This window comes from Hyperolius riggenbachi, chromosome 4 (genome assembly GCF_040937935.1).
Source record: "Hyperolius riggenbachi isolate aHypRig1 chromosome 4, aHypRig1.pri, whole genome shotgun sequence".
Classification (NCBI taxonomy): Eukaryota; Metazoa; Chordata; class Amphibia; order Anura; family Hyperoliidae; genus Hyperolius; species Hyperolius riggenbachi.
Window position 1 is genome coordinate 159568576 of NC_090649.1, and position 14475 is coordinate 159583050.

The 14475-nt window shown below is 39.9% G+C and overlaps 1 long non-coding RNA gene across 1 annotated transcript in view; it reads left to right on the top strand.

Moving 5' to 3' along the window:
- LOC137570569 (uncharacterized) overlaps positions 1–2230 on the top strand; it is a 36593-nt gene extending 34363 nt beyond the window's left edge. Inside the window, exon 4 of the long non-coding RNA XR_011031087.1 lies at positions 2007–2230. This is a non-coding gene — a long non-coding RNA (uncharacterized lncRNA). The remainder of the gene's footprint in view (positions 1–2006) is intronic.
- The last annotated feature ends 12245 nt before the right edge of the window (positions 2231–14475 follow it).

A 14475-nucleotide genomic window follows, 5' to 3' on the forward strand; every position in this document is an offset into this window, starting at 1 on the left:
GAACTTGTGAACTAAGAATTTACGATACCTCTGGGTCAATCCTAATCCCAGGTCTGTGAGCATGGCGTAAACAACGATCCTTATCTTAGCTAATAACCTCTAACCCCATTCAGATGATCTGTTTGAATTAAGGCATCTTAATGACATGTATTTATGCTTGAAAAAAATATCTGTTTTCCCTTTTGATGTTGCATGTATAAAAGCTGTCTGTACCACAAGCCTGCAAACAAACAGGATATAAGCCCGACGAAGGCTGCAAGGCCGAAAGCTTGCTTATTTTTATTCATTTTTAGTTAGCCAATAAATGGTATCATCCTGATTTAAAACTTCTTGCTTTTTCTAAAAGAACAGTGAGTCTTATTGATATGGAGAGTCTTGGATTGCTGTGGTGTGGCTCTACACAGAATCTAACAGTGGAGAGAAGTTACTGCTTTGCCATAGGAGACAAATAAAGAAACTTACCCACTGGGTCTGGAACAAGGAAAAATGCATTTCCTAGATCAAAATACACATCTAACTAACCTGGGCAATAGAAAACAGAGGTGGTCTTCAGTAAAAACATAATGTCACATTGATCAGTCATTTCAGAGATATACTATGAAAAACTGTATTTTCCTTCAGACGTGTTGCTTGGTCACACCTCGTCCACTTCCTAACAATCTCTACTGGTTTATTAAAATTATGAAGATCTTTATTTACTTAAAGGACTTACGAGGTGAAAAACAGAAATACAGATCAATACCTGTGTGCACAGTTGTTCTATGGAGGATGCCATGATTTGTGCCCTCTCTTTCATTCCGCGCAGTTTCTGTAACTGTATTGAGACCCATGTCGCAGCCCGACCCCACACCACGGGTCGTATTAGCTTTCCCCGCATAAGATGGCCGCCAGGATTGCCGCGGCTGCGCAGTCCGCATAGACGCGAGTGCGGATGCACAGCTTTAGTGCTTCTTCCAGCAGCGTTCTCACTCCCACATGTCTGTGGGATGTCACGGCAATCCTGGCGGCCATCTTATGCGGAGAAAGCTAGGACGACCAGTGGTGTGGGGTTGGGATGCGACATGGGTCTGAATACAGTTACAGAAACTGCACGGAATGGAAGGGAGGGCGCGGATGGCGTCCTCCATAGAACAACAGTGCACACAGGTATTGATCTTTATTTCTGTTTTTCACCTCGTAAGTCCTTTAAGGTGTAACCATTTTCACAGAAAGAAAAAATATATAAAATATATAATTAAAATAAAAGATATATATATTTCAAAAACTAAAAACAATTACCTTCATGGCAAGTACCAGCATTGTAAATACTGTATGTCATCAAATATTTGTAAACATGACTTACTTTTCCATTGCTTTGTATCTGTCAGGCCTAGCTGAGGCTGCATTCATTTTCAGTGTAAATGCCCTACAGCTAAAACACACTGACCTGCATTAATAAGCCACTGACTAATCTAGAAAATGAGGATTCCATTTTTTTCCAGATATTTTAATTGAATAGTTTGAATATCAATGCAGTGTGTGCAATATAGCTTTTATTGAAAGCAAAGATGCACTTTTAATTAGGTATCCTGTGATAATGTGTTTTTCAGTCAGTTTTCATAACACAAAGTTGTGACTGGTTTGCTTTGAGGTTTTGAGGTTTCCTGTTTGTCTCCAGAAGTTGTATCAAATGAAAAGAAAAAAAAGAAAAACAGAGAAGCAAATACATATCAGAATGTGTTCCATATGAACCTTTATAGGTGACAAGCAGATAGATGAGGAAAAATTGCAGTGTGCCATGCTAGTACAATCATGAGGAGCACAGAAAATTGAACACACACACACACAAAATGGAATGAGGAACCATTCCTCCTGGAATCTTCAAATTGCCTAAAATAAGGTATTTTAGCTGTATTTGCTCCTCAGATGAGGCTGGCATTAGATAATGTGGTACAGATTAGACTATTAGAGTGATATTAACTCTGTTTTTATGCAAAATATACCTCATTATCTTCATTACATTTCAGGCTTCTCAGAATCCTTACATTCAGGTCGCATTTTTATAAAGAAAAGAAATCCTCTGGCCACAAAAAAATCACAGCTGAATAAGGCAACATAGTACAAGATGAACAATTATACTGACGATCACAGAAACTGGAGGATGACAATGACTTTATGAGGGTTGTGAAAAGGAAGTTACGGGTTATTGTAATTTTCTATTTCTTGGTGTATCCTATGAATACGTTGATGTGTCTGGTCTAATAAATCCCAGAAATAAAAATTTTCCCATCCTACGATATTTCTTACAGCAATAATGAAACTTATGTGCAAATGGCGGTATTCAACTCCTCCTTGGTCTGCTGTCAATACCAGGGTAGAGACCTTACACATTAAACAATACTAAAAGTATTTAATTTCTAGAAAAAAAAAATTAAAGAACAACTGAAGCCAGAGGGATATAGAGGCTGCAAAAATAAACTAATGAAATAAACAATTGTATCTATCTTCCTTTTCCTAAAAATGACTCTACTTCTTAAGTTTTAACTGTTTTATTGTTTCTGCTGAATGACACATTCATTGAAGTATGCCAGAACTAACATATATGAACCATTGACCCTTTTTACCTCTTTCCTGCTTTCAGAAGCCATTATCTGCTAGGAAAGTCTTTTTTAGTAGGAATTTCTTATCAGTGAGGGTCACACTGTAGTCACTTCCTGTCTGAGTCAGGACTGAGTCAGCCACTTACATACCTGATATTTAACTCTTTCAGGCAGAGAAAGAAAAAAATGAACACAGCATAGTTATTTGTGTGCTAGTCACCCCGGGTATCTTTTAAGCAACATCCGTTGCCTGAAAATCCTGCTGATTTTCTGACTCTAATACTTTCATCCATAGACCCTGAACAAGCATGCAGCAGATCAGGTGTGTCTGACAATATTGTTATATCTGACAAGATTAGCTGCATGCTTGTTTCTTGTGTGATTCAGACACTACTGCAGCCAAATAAATCAGCTGTGCCTACAGGCAACTGGTATTGTTTAAAAGTAAATAAATATGTCAGCCTCCATAGTCTTCTCACTACAGTTGTCCTATAAGGGACCCAAATAAAGGCTTCAGTGTGAATCACAGATAATTAAACTGGTGGGTCCCCACCCGTGCAGACGCCGACCTCGAGGTTGTCCTCTACTGCGTCTGTGCGAGCGCGCTGTCAATCAAGTCCACGTCTGTAGTGTACTGCGGAAATGCAGAACTACTGCACCAGCGCAGTACACTGCAGACAATGTGGACTTGATTGACAACGGCGCTCGCACAGGGACAGTAGATGAGGTCGGCCTCTGCACCAGCGGGGAGCCTGGGCCGAGGGCTGCAAGCGGAGATGTCGGATTCGAGGGGCTGGAGGAAGCCCTGGGTAAGTATATCATGGAGAATCATGATTTGGCTGACGATTCTTAAGTCATTGGATCACCAACCTGGTCATTGACAGAGAATACCGACAAAACATAATCTAATACAAAAAAATTCAACTCTGGAATGCTTTATACAGTTAATAAGGCAGCCAGGCCCATATACAGTTTTTTTCTCCTGAGTTTTCTCCTAGGTGATATTTTAAAACTTGTCAATAAAATGCATTTTACGCTACCAGAAAGTAAGATAATACTCAAAATTATGTTGATAGTAAAGTGCTGGAAAGTTATTTTAAATTGAAGATGAAAAATTATCTCCTAGGAGAAAACTCAGGTGAAAAAGTGAATTGCATATGGCCCCCAGTCTTCAACTCTTTTTATTATTAAGTAGTACTAATACTTGCGCCCAAAACTACAGTAAATTACTGTTGTATTTAATGATAGTTCAATCTTAAAAACAATACACTAAAAATCATACATAAAAACAGTATTTCTGTCAATGGTAATTGGTAGAAAGCAGCATCGGCACCTGCATGTGATCACAGCAGCATTCACTCCCTCACACTGCGAACAGACACAAGCGCTTCCTATCTAGCTCCTACACAGTAACCAAAAAAGCCCTTCTACTAACAGGATCTTGCGTTCATATATTCTTTAGCACTCCTCTTCTGTGAAAGGTTCTATTAAAAATTCCTCTATGGAAGTCCAGGATAACTCACTTGCCAGGAGGGGGGAGAGAGAGAATCCACACTTGCTGTAACTTCCCACGTTCCGCTCTCACCGGACGGTCATGTGCGGCAGGTTACAAGTACCTGAACTCTGTTCCTGCGAGACGGCGATGAGTAGTGTGCCCCGGCCGCAGGCTCGCTTTTTCTCACAGTCTTCTCCGGTCTCCGTTACTGGCCCAATTTCCGATCAGTGTTACACTCCGGCGTACTCTTCCGGGTGTTTGGGTGACGTCACCACTTCACAACCAATCTGCTGACATGTTTCGGTGGGCCCGCCCACCTTCCTCAGAGCTGATTTCCATTGGGCCAGTCTTGCTGTTATATACACACCTCAACTCCACCCCTCTACTTTCACGTGGGGCTATTCCGTATCCCCATACGGATTTGTATCATATTGTATCGTTATATCCATTCTTCTCATACGGGAACAGCACCATTTCTCTGGCTTTTGTATATAGATAGCTCTTGTATATAGATATTCCGCCACATCTTGTGTTTCACTCCGAATATCATTTATGTTAGTCCAATCTTTCTTTTATGCACACGTTCTCTCCACCCCTTTCTCCTACGTGCTGCCACATCTCTTCATATGCATTCTCATCTCTGCATAACCCTCGATTCCATGCTAGTGCATTGCAATTTTTAGGCATTTATATAAGCAAATATTATTCGATTTTCCAACATTTATATAAATTTGAATGTTCCTCCTGCACATCGATATACTTTTCTCCTTTCACAACTATTATTTCTCGTATCCTCTCCAGATGTTGGTCCAGCTTGTTATTCAAAAGCAAATAATTCCACATCTTGATTAAGTCCCAGTGGGGCTAAACTATTCAAGGTATATATCCATTTTGTCTCCATTCTGGACATCTTTCTTATATAACCCCCCCCCCTCCAATCTTTCTCCACCCCTTGAATAGCAAAAAATCTAAATGTTTGTAGGCTCCCTCCATGAGCTTCAAGAAAATGTTTACTCATAGGGTATTTCTTGTTTCTACTTTTTATATTATTTATGTGTTCACCTATCCTGGACAACAATTTCCTTTTCGTCCTCCCTACATATTGTTTTCTACATCCACATTCAATCACGTAGATCACACCCACACTATTACAGCTTAAATTGCCTCCTATATCGTATTCCTCCTTGGTAGCTATAGATGCAAACTTGGTAACCGGGACCTCATATTTAGTATTCCTACAGGGCATACAGAACCCACATCTCTTAAAGCGCCCCATTCCTTTTTTCACTTCATGTTTACAGTCAGCAACCGTAGGTGCAATCATGTTTCTAATATTTGATGCTTTTGTATAAATAAATTTTGGTTTATCAGTTAAAATACCATTCAAGGTTTTATCTTGTTGTAATATATGCCAATACTTCTCCACTATGTTGCGTATACATTTCGTCTGCTGGTTATATTGCATTTTAATACACAACTGTGGGATCTCTTTGCTTTTTTCCTTTTCAATTATCAAATTTTCTCTCACACATTTCTTTACATTCTCCATTGTATTTTCTAATTCATATCTATCGTACTTTTTTTCTAAAAATCTATTCTTCACAACCTCCGCCTGTATCTCATAGTCTGCCATATCCGTGCAATTCCACCTTACACGTGTGAATTGATTTTTGGGGATGTTAGTCAGCCATTTCAACAAATGGCAGCTATCCAGGAAAATATAGCTATTTGTATCGACCTTCTTAAAGTAAATTTTTGTCTTTACTGTCATATTCTCTATAAAAATATTCATGTCTAAATAATTAACCTCTTTTTCACTATATTCACAAACAAATGTCAAATTGTATTCGTTCTTAATGTTCAACCAATCGAGGAAAATCTTCAGTTTAGTTTCCCCCCCTTTCCATATAAACAGAGTGTCATCTATAAATCTCTTCCATAGGACGAGGTCCGCCCCGGGGCCATCCACTCCCCCTAATACCACCTCCTCCCAATAAGCCATAAATAAATTTGCGAACCCCGGAGCGAACCTCGTCCCCATGGCTGTCCCCACTTTCTGTAAATAATACTTGGACTCATAAAAGAAGTAATTGTGGGACAATATGAACATAATAGCTTCTATTATAAAATCAATCTGCTGTTCTGTTAGATCCGTCATTCTTTCCAAAAAATATTCTACCGCTTGTACCCCCAACTTATGGTCTATGACTGTATACAAAGAACTAATATCCGCCACACATAACACGTAACCTTCTTTCCAATCAACTTCCTCGAGTAGACGCAATACATGTCCTGTATCTTTAATATATGACTTAGTTTGAACCACTGCCTTCTGAAGAAAATTGTCTATATATTCCGATAGATTCGACGTCAATGACCCTATCCCGGAGATAATAGGCCTCCCGGGAGGGTCACTGACCCTTTTGTGAATCTTTGGTAGATGGTAATATACTGGCAGTCTTGGGTGGGACTGCAGTATATATTGATATTCCCTTTCTAATAGAATCCCCTTTTCCTTCCCTCTATCAACAAGGGACTTCAACTCTCTTTGATATATTAGACACGGGTCTCTTTTTAAAGGTGAATAGGTATTACCGTCCTGTAACTGGCGGTCTGCCTCTTTGATATACTCCCCTTTATCTTGTATCACCACTCCCCCCCCCCTTATCCGCTGGTCTAATTACAATCGATGGATCTTCTCTAAGGGATTTTATTGCATTCCGTTCCCCTACTGTCAGGTTGGGGGCACTATTAATCTTGATTTTCCTCACATCGTTGAGGACCATTGTCTCAAACGTTGTCATTGAATCACTCATTTCCTGTTTTGGATTGAATTTTGATTTTTCTTTTAAGTTTGTATGTAAGAATATGTCTTTCTCCTTCTCCACTTCCTGTGTTATAGGTTTTTTTATAAAATACTTTTTCAAACAAAGTTGTCTCATATACTTTTTCACACCTACAAAAGTATCAAACTTACTTAGTTTATTACTGGGGGCAAATTTTAAACCCTTATTCAGAAGTGACACCTCTGCTGACTCCAATTTTCTGCTGCTAAGATTAAATACCCCCCCCCCTTGTCTCTTTTGGGTCTAAACTCCTCTCTTCTATTTTTTCTTTTTTACTGATACCCCTTCCCCTTTTTCCTCTGGGTTTGTTCCTCCCCTTCTTCGGTATAAAAAATGATTGGTTATTTTATTATTTTGTCCCTTCCACTTTCTTTGGTATTCATTCAATTTCAAATCCTTCCGGGGGAGATACTTTGGTTTTTGGTGGGATCTGAGCTGCATCCTATCATACCCCCCTTCTTCCTTCTCTCCTTTCTTTGTTTGTCTTTCGTCCAGTGTTATCCTATAGTCCACAAATTTCAAGTTCTTTCTAGATGGGCTTTGTATTTCTCTTAAAGGGGTAAACCGGTTATGAGTCGGAATCTGTATAGTTTGTCGATCTGTCAGGGGCATAGGTCGATTACACATGGGGGCCTGTATAGTCACATTTGCTTCTATGGGGATATACGTCATATTCCTTGCAAATTCTTCATTAGCATTCTCTTGTGGTGTCTCCAATATTTCTATCTCTTCCCCCTGCCTCTGCTTCCCCTTCTCTATCGCTCCTAACTGCCTTCCTATTTCACTCCTAACCCCACCCCCCTCCACCCCCCCTCTCCACTCCCACCTCCTCTACTCTAACTACCTCTCTATCCATTCCTTCACTTCCTCTCTCCATCTCCTCATCTAGTCTCTTTTCCTGCGTTGGAGGTACAGCGTAGGAGGTGTCAGGAGTTGCTACGTATTCATCCAGAACCATTAACGATATCCCCTCTTCTACTCTTCTCTCAGTTGACCCCTCCCTTTGAATTAATCCTAAATTTAGCTTTTCCCTGGATTCGAATGGTTTCAAGTCTTCACAAGTCACTGAATCTCTCTCAAACTTCCTAATCTTCCTTTGCATGATATCTTCTTCCAACCTAATCAACCTCCCCTGTATGCTCCAATCTAAATCTTTGAAGGTCTCACTCTCTGCATGTGGCTCTAGTTTCCCATATAGATTCCTTACTTCCTCACTTCTGTTTATAATCTGCATCCTCCTAACTTCCGTAACAAACTCCATTACTTGCATGGAGTATGATCTAAACATGCGATCCCAATCTTCCTGCACCTCCTCAGATTGGAGGTCAGGTGCTAACGCTTTATAAACAATCAATCCGGGGGGACATTTCCCCTGTTCTTTATATTTATCCAATGCATATACTTCCCATAGATTTTTAGTTTCTTGGGTTAATAATTTTTCCAATTTCCGACAGTTATTTTTAATAAATTCATCATCCTCATAGTCCAGAGGGACTTTTTTATCATTCGTTTGAAAAAAAGATTCAATCCTATTAAACCGATCTTCTCGATATTCCCACAGATTAGTACTGTATTCAAATGCATTGGATACATTTTCCATTTTTGAGACTGCTCACAACAATGAGAGATATAAGGAAAAATTTTTTTTTAAATAACAGTTGTAGCGCTCTGCATATATTCAATTTAAAATTAGGCTGCAAAGTACAAGGGGTTACTCTCATCCCCTTCGAGACAAGAAGAAAAAGTAGTAATAATACTTGCGCCCAAAACTACAGTAAATTACTGTTGTATTTAATGATAGTTCAATCTTAAAAACAATACACTAAAAATCATACATAAAAACAGTATTTCTGTCAATGGTAATTGGTAGAAAGCAGCATCGGCACCTGCATGTGATCACAGCAGCATTCACTCCCTCACACTGCGAACAGACACAAGCGCTTCCTATCTAGCTCCTACACAGTAACCAAAAAAGCCCTTCTACTAACAGGATCTTGCGTTCATATATTCTTTAGCACTCCTCTTCTGTGAAAGGTTCTATTAAAAATTCCTCTATGGAAGTCCAGGATAACTCACTTGCCAGGAGGGGGGAGAGAGAGAATCCACACTTGCTGTAACTTCCCACGTTCCGCTCTCACCGGACGGTCATGTGCGGCAGGTTACAAGTACCTGAACTCTGTTCCTGCGAGACGGCGATGAGTAGTGTGCCCCGGCCGCAGGCTCGCTTTTTCTCACAGTCTTCTCCGGTCTCCGTTACTGGCCCAATTTCCGATCAGTGTTACACTCCGGCGTACTCTTCCGGGTGTTTGGGTGACGTCACCACTTCACAACCAATCTGCTGACATGTTTCGGTGGGCCCGCCCACCTTCCTCAGAGCTGATTTCCATTGGGCCAGTCTTGCTGTTATATACACACCTCAACTCCACCCCTCTACTTTCACGTGGGGCTATTCCGTATCCCCATACGGATTTGTATCATATTGTATCGTTATATCCATTCTTCTCATACGGGAACAGCACCATTTCTCTGGCTTTTGTATATAGATAGCTCTTGTATATAGATATTCCGCCACATCTTGTGTTTCACTCCGAATATCATTTATGTTAGTCCAATCTTTCTTTTATGCACACGTTCTCTCCACCCCTTTCTCCTACGTGCTGCCACATCTCTTCATATGCATTCTCATCTCTGCATAACCCTCGATTCCATGCTAGTGCATTGCAATTTTTAGGCATTTATATAAGCAAATATTATTCGATTTTCCAACATTTATATAAATTTGAATGTTCCTCCTGCACATCGATATACTTTTCTCCTTTCACAACTATTATTTCTCGTATCCTCTCCAGATGTTGGTCCAGCTTGTTATTCAAAAGCAAATAATTCCACATCTTGATTAAGTCCCAGTGGGGCTAAACTATTCAAGGTATATATCCATTTTGTCTCCATTCTGGACATCTTTCTTATATAATCCCCCCCCCCCCCCTCCAATCTTTCTCCACCCCTTGAATAGCAAAAAATCTAAATGTTTGTAGGCTCCCTCCATGAGCTTCAAGAAAATGTTTACTCAAAGGGTATTTCTTGTTTCTACTTTTTATATTATTTATGTGTTCACCTATCCTGGACAACAATTTCCTTTTCGTCCTCCCTACATATTGTTTTCTACATCCACATTCAATCACGTAGATCACACCCACACTATTACAGCTTAAATTGCCTCCTATATCGTATTCCTCCTTGGTAGCTATAGATGCAAACTTGGTAACCGGGACCTCATATTTAGTATTCCTACAGGGCATACAGAACCCACATCTCTTAAAGCGCCCCATTCCTTTTTTCACTTCATGTTTACAGTCAGCAACCGTAGGTGCAATCATGTTTCTAATATTTGATGCTTTTGTATAAATAAATTTTGGTTTATCAGTTAAAATATAATTCAAGGTTTTATCTTGTTGTAATATATGCCAATACTTCTCCACTATGTTGCGTATACATTTCGTCTGCTGGTTATATTGCATTTTAATACACAACTGTGGGATCTCTTTGCTTTTTTCCTTTTCAATTATCAAATTTTCTCTCACACATTTCTTTACATTCTCCATTGTATTTTCTAATTCATATCTATCGTACTTTTTTTCTAAAAATCTATTCTTCACAACCTCCGCCTGTATCTCATAGTCTGCCATATCCGTGCAATTCCGCCTTACACGTGTGAATTGGTTTTTGGGGATGTTAGTCAGCCATTTCAACAAATGGCAGCTATCCAGGAAAATATAGCTATTTGTATCGACCTTCTTAAAGTAAGTTTTTGTCTTTACTGTCATATTCTCTATAAAAATATTCATGTCTAAATAATTAACCTCTTTTTCACTATATTCACAAACAAATGTCAAATTGTATTCGTTCTTAATGTTCAACCAATCAAGGAAAATCTTCAGTTTAGTTTCCCCCCCCTTTCCATATAAACAGAGTGTCATCTATAAATCTCTTCCATAGGACGAGGTCCGCCCCGGGGCCATCCACTCCCACTAATACCACCTCCTCCCAATAAGCCATAAATAAATTTGCGAACCCCGGAGCGAACCTCGTCCCCATGGCTGTCCCCACTTTCTGTAAATAATACTTGGACTCATAAAAGAAGTAATTGTGGGACAATATGAACATAATAGCTTCTATTATAAAATCAATCTGCTGTTCTGTTAGATCCGTCATTCTTTCCAAAAAATATTCTACCGCTTGTACCCCCAACTTATGGTCTATGACTGTATACAAAGAACTAATATCCGCCACACATAACACGTAACCTTCTTTTCAATCAACTTCCTCGAGTAGACGCAATACATGTCCTGTATCTTTAATATATGACTTAGTTTGAACCACTGCCTTCTGAAGAAAATTGTCTATATATTCCGATAGATTCGACGTCAATGACCCTATCCCGGAGATAATAGGCCTCCCGGGAGGGTCACTGACCCTTTTGTGAATCTTTGGTAGATGGTAATATACTGGCAGTCTTGGGTGGGACTGCAGTATATATTGATATTCCCTTTCTAATAGAATCCCCTTTTCCTTCCCTCTATCAACAAGGGACTTCAACTCTCTTTGATATATTAGACACGGGTCTCTTTTTAAAGGTGAATAGGTATTACCGTCCTGTAACTGGCGGTCTGCCTCTTTGATATACTCCCCTTTATCTTGTATCACCACTCCCCCCCCCCCCTTATCCGCTGGTCTAATTACAATCGATGGATCTTCTCTAAGGGATTTTATTGCATTCCGTTCCCCTACTGTCAGGTTGGGGGCACTATTAATCTTGATTTTCCTCACATCGTTGAGGACCATTGTCTCAAACGTTGTCATTGAATCACTCATTTCCTGTTTTGGATTGAATTTTGATTTTTCTTTTAAGTTTGTATGTAAGAATATGTCTTTCTCCTTCTCCACTTCCTGTGTTATAGGTTTTTTTTATAAAATACTTTTTCAAACAAAGTTGTCTCATATACTTTTTCACACCTACAAAAGTATCAAACTTACTTAGTTTATTACTGGGGGCAAATTTTAAACCCTTATTCAGAAGTGACACCTCTGCTGACTCCAATTTTCTGCTGCTAAGATTAAATATCCCCCCCCCCCTTGTCTCTTTTGGGTCTAAACTCCTCTCTTCTATTTTTTCTTTTTTACTGATACCCCTTACCCTTTTTCCTCTGGGTTTGTTCCTCCCCTTCTTCGGTATAAAAAATGATTGGTTATTTTATTATTTTGTCCCTTCCACTTTCTTTGGTATTCATTCAATTTCAAATCCTTCCGGGGGAGATACTTTGGTTTTTGGTGGGATCTGAGCTGCATCCTATCATACCCCCCTTCTTCCTTCTCTCCTTTCTTTGTTTGTCTTTCGTCCAGTGTTATCCTATAGTCCACAAATTTCAAGTTCTTTCTAGATGGGCTTTGTATTTCTCTTAAAGGGGTAAACCGGTTATGAGTCGGAATCTGTATAGTTTGTCAATCTGTCAGGGGCATAGGTCGATTACACATGGGGGCCTGTATAGTCACATTTGCTTCTATGGGGATATACGTCATAATTCTTGCAAATTCTTCATTAGCATTCTCTTGTGGTGTCTCCAATATTTCTATCTCTTCCCCCTGCCTCTTCTTCCCCTTCTCTATCGCTCCTAACTGCCTTCCTATTTCACTCCTAACCCCACCCCCCTCCACCCCCCTCTCCACTCCCACCTCCTCTACTCTAACTACCTCTCTATCCATTCCTTCACTTCCTCTCTCCATCTCCTCATCTAGTCTCTTTTCCTGCGTTGGAGGTACAGCGTAGGAGGTGTCAGGAGTTGCTACGTATTCATCCAGAACCATTAACGATATCCCCTCTTCTACTCTTCTCTCAGTTGACCCCTCCCTTTGAATTAATCCTAAATTTAGCTTTTCCCTGGATTCGAATGGTTTCAAGTCTTCGCAAGTCACTGAATCTCTCTCAAACTTCCTAATCTTCCTTTGCATGATATCTTCTTCCAACCTAATCAACCTCCCCTGTATGCTCCAATCTAAATCTTTGAAGGTCTCACTCTCTGCATGTGGCTCTAGTTTCCCATATAGATTCCTTACTTCCTCACTTCTGTTTATAATCTGCATCCTCCTAACTTCCGTAACAAACTCCATTACTTGCATGGAGAATGATCTAAACATGCGATCCCAATCTTCCTGCACCTCCTCAGATTGGAGGTCAGGTGCTAACGCTTTATAAACAATCAATCCGGGGGGACATTTCCCCTGTTCTTTATATTTATCCAATGCATATACTTCCCATAGATTTTTAGTTTCTTGGGTTAATAATTTTTCCAATTTCCGACAGTTATTTTTAATAAATTCATCATCCTCATAGTCCAGAGGGACTTTTTTATCATTCGTTTGAAAAAAAGATTCAATCCTATTAAACCGATCTTCTCGATATTCCCACAGATTAGTACTGTATTCAAATGCATTGGATACATTTTCCATTTTTGAGACTGCTCACAACAATGAGAGATATAAGGAAAAATTTTTTTTTAAATAACAGTTGTAGCGCTCTGCATATATTCAATTTAAAATTAGGCTGCAAAGTACAAGGGGTTACTCTCATCCCCTTCGAGACAAGAAGAAAAAGTAGTAATAATACTTGCGCCCAAAACTACAGTAAATTACTGTTGTATTTAATGATAGTTCAATCTTAAAAACAATACACTAAAAATCATACATAAAAACAGTATTTCTGTCAATGGTAATTGGTAGAAAGCAGCATCGGCACCTGCATGTGATCACAGCAGCATTCACTCCCTCACACTGCGAACAGACACAAGCGCTTCCTATCTAGCTCCTACACAGTAACCAAAAAAGCCCTTCTACTAACAGGATCTTGCGTTCATATATTCTTTAGCACTCCTCTTCTGTGAAAGGTTCTATTAAAAATTCCTCTATGGAAGTCCAGGATAACTCACTTGCCAGGAGGGGGGAGAGAGAGAATCCACACTTGCTGTAACTTCCCACGTTCCGCTCTCACCGGACGGTCATGTGCGGCAGGTTACAAGTACCTGAACTCTGTTCCTGCGAGACGGCGATGAGTAGTGTGCCCCGGCCGCAGGCTCGCTTTTTCTCACAGTCTTCTCCGGTCTCCGTTACTGGCCCAATTTCCGATCAGTGTTACACTCCGGCGTACTCTTCCGGGTGTTTGGGTGACGTCACCACTTCACAACCAATCTGCTGACATGTTTCGGTGGGCCCGCCCACCTTCCTCAGAGCTGATTTCCATTGGGCCAGTCTTGCTGTTATATACACACCTCAACTCCACCCCTCTACTTTCACGTGGGGCTATTCCGTATCCCCATACGGATTTGTATCATATTGTATCGTTATATCCATTCTTCTCATACGGGAACAGCACCATTTCTCTGGCTTTTGTATATAGATAGCTCTTGTATATAGATATTCCGCCACATCTTGTGTTTCACTCCGAATATCATTTATGTTAGTCCAATCTTTCTTTTATGCACACGTTCTCTCCACCCCTTTCTCC